Raw genomic sequence first — 2,805 nt, 5'->3', positions numbered from 1 at the left:
CTCCATCTAGTCAGCTCTCTTCTACAAAATTACTTTATTTTCTTTAGAAAATATCACATTTCACATCAAGTTATTAGAGAGAAAGGGGAAGCCTGAGCAGGTGACTGGGTGGTGGAAGTCCTGTTTGCTGACAGTCTCCAGATCTGTTTCTAAAGCAATCCCTTTCCCTCACCTGAGCCCTTGCCTGGGTTAATGGGGGCTCCATTGAGAAAGTCAAGGAACACGAAGCATGAATATTTACATATTCAGTAGAGACCAAATGCATCAGCAAATCATGAGGCGAGATACAGTGTTATCCCACTGAGCTCATCTCCCTCCCTGTTACTCTCCAAGGCTGAGTTATATTCAGTTGAAGTATAATTTGAAGAACAGAAAATAAGGTGTGATTTGGTGCCGTCACCATCAATAAACATTGCTTTCCACCTAGACTGCTGCGCCTGTCCCAGTGGCTGCTGTCCTGATGCCAGGCGCAAGAGGAAGACTGCCTTTTTTCCAGCTTTCCCTGGCTTGACCACACCTCTCCAATTTAAGGAGGCAGCACTATTAGAAACATTATGGTCTTTGCATCCTCTTAAGCTACTGAGCAGAGGATTCCCGCAGGTAGTTGGAAGGAGACCACAGACTTTGAGGGAAGCTCACTCAGGATCTGCTCTCCGCCAAAGTAGTAAGTGAGGTGTGTGTCAGTTTCTGCCTAAAACTTTTCAGTCCATTTTCCTTTTCCTGCTTTAAAAAAATTTTCTGTGGAATTAAAAAGTCGATAGAGACATTCAGGATACAAGTGAGTTTTCTCTTTCTCTTTTCACATCTTTCTGTATTCCCATTTAATTGCTTAACAACAATTTTCAAAAATACTTCCTAACCTTGTCAGAATAGTCTGAACGCAAGACTATGTTTTTAAAAATGTTCCTTGCTTCATAGAAGCAAAACCATGCACGTTTTAGATACCCGTAGATTACTTGTCAGAAACCCCGAATTTTTTTTTTCCCCAAATTGGAGCACTTCCAAAGAAATAAAGCTGTAGTTAAACACAGAAATTTCTTTAACTCCTAGTAAACCTATTGTTTTGCTCTTTTCCCCCCAGTAGCTTAATGAATTGCTTTTAATAGAGAGGAAATTACTACAGGTTTGAATCTTGCAAGCCAAACTAGCCTGTTTGGTGTTTTTCTCTGTCTTGGAACTGACTTGCAGATGTTCAAGGATCTACAAGTTCTTAAGTCTGTTGTTGAGACGTGGTGTGGGTGTGGGCTGGGGTTGTCTCAGAATTACGGAGGTATTTCTTCTCCCCACTGTAGAGCTGGACTCAGTGGCAGGAGATGTCGACGGTGATTCCTCTCCATCCAGTGATTTTATCTGGCCATGACACTTTGTATGTTACTTCTCATCCACTGTTAAAGGTCTCTGTTACCAAGTTTTAAAGTAGTGTTTGCTTTGGGCAAACTTGAAAAGGTGCTGGGTCAATGAAATCAATGCATTCTACTGCAGGATTTCCTTATTACCTTTTGGGTAAGTTTTTGTTTTTAATCTCAAGGCCATTTTCCTTCTTACTTTAGACCACTGCTATGCAACTGAGAAAAGAGATATTTATTAAACAGCAGGAAATAACGATTCTAAAATGATAACTCGCGGCAGCTCCATTTGATTTGTAAAATTACTGGTACTATAACTCTTTCATCAGTTGTGGTTTTGGACTGCGGGGCCTCTTTTCTATCCGAAGAGAAAAGCCTTTTTCTTCAGGGGCCGTGGGCTGTGCACGAGGGCGGCAGGGTGGCCACTGGTGCTGTTGAGAGTCTTGCTCACCTGTTGTTCCCGAATGGAGGGAAGGGAGAGCTAATGAGTTAATGTCTGCAAAGTGCTTTGAAGATGAAAAGGTCTTTTCATGTGTTCGGTAGTGCAGTTATTAATATTAATATTTGAAGAAGCGTGCTGCTTCTAATTGTAAATCAACTACTTCCATCCTTGCCAACTCAGTAGTGAAATAACAAACAGTTCAGGCAGTCATGCAGCCTCTTCCGTCCTGGTTCCGCTGCTGAGGATGTGGGAAGCTAAGCCGAGAGCCTGATTATGAAGGAGGCATCTTTGCCTGGCAGGCTGCTTACACGGAGGTGCTAGTTACTGGCTGTGAAAGGATGTCCTGAGGCAGAGCCCGGGGGAAGCTGGTAGAGGGGTGGGATCCTTTGGCATCTGGCAGTCTGTGGTCCTGGAGAACAAGGCAGAGCATGGACTTGGGCCAGTGGCTGGTCCCAGATGATAATGGAGTTCAAAGGCAAGTAGGGTCAGAACTTGAACCAGCACCGGGTCAGAGTAGGGAAAGTGGCTGTGCACTTGGATTGTGTCAGTGATTAGATTTGTAGCAGAGAACAGGGATTGAACGTGACTGTGCCTCTTTCCCTTCATCTCTAGAAGGTGAACAGTCATTTGCGCCCTGCCTGGTTTACAAAGCTGAGAGAATAGAAGTAAACAGCATAGGGCTATGAAAAATCATAGTGCCATGAGGTCAAGGAGTGTCTGAATAAATATGCAACAAACTGGGTGTGTGAGTGCAGGTCCTCTCACCTAGGGGAGGGTGAGGCAGAAGGCAACACACTGTGCAAACAAATCATCAACACATTTCTCTCTTTGATTGTACTGGTGAATTTCTTACTGATAACTGAGGTTCTGACATACCTTGTGATTTTATTTATTGGTGAATGGATCTGTTTTCGAATTACCAGTTCAAAATTCCCAACTGTTCACATCAAACAGCAGAAGGGAATGATTACATCCCACAAGCTGAGACCGACCTTCCTTCCTTCCTTCCTTCCTTCC

The 2,805-nt window shown here is 43.5% G+C and overlaps 1 protein-coding gene across 1 annotated transcript in view; it reads left to right on the top strand.

Annotated features, from left to right (window-relative positions):
• The first annotated feature begins 618 nt into the window (after positions 1 to 618).
• The window catches only part of ETS1 (v-ets avian erythroblastosis virus E26 oncogene homolog 1), a 130,071-nt gene continuing 127,884 nt past the window's right edge, over positions 619 to 2,805 (top strand). The window contains exon 1 of the mRNA XM_011934653.1: positions 619 to 673. The gene's annotated coding sequence lies outside the window, so the exon portion shown is untranslated. The remainder of the gene's footprint in view (positions 674 to 2,805) is intronic.

Source organism: Colobus angolensis, unplaced genomic scaffold (genome assembly GCF_000951035.1).
Source record: "Colobus angolensis palliatus isolate OR3802 unplaced genomic scaffold, Cang.pa_1.0 Scaffold137, whole genome shotgun sequence".
Taxonomy (NCBI): Eukaryota; Metazoa; Chordata; class Mammalia; order Primates; family Cercopithecidae; genus Colobus; species Colobus angolensis.
This window is presented reverse-complemented; position numbering and strand designations above follow the sequence as displayed.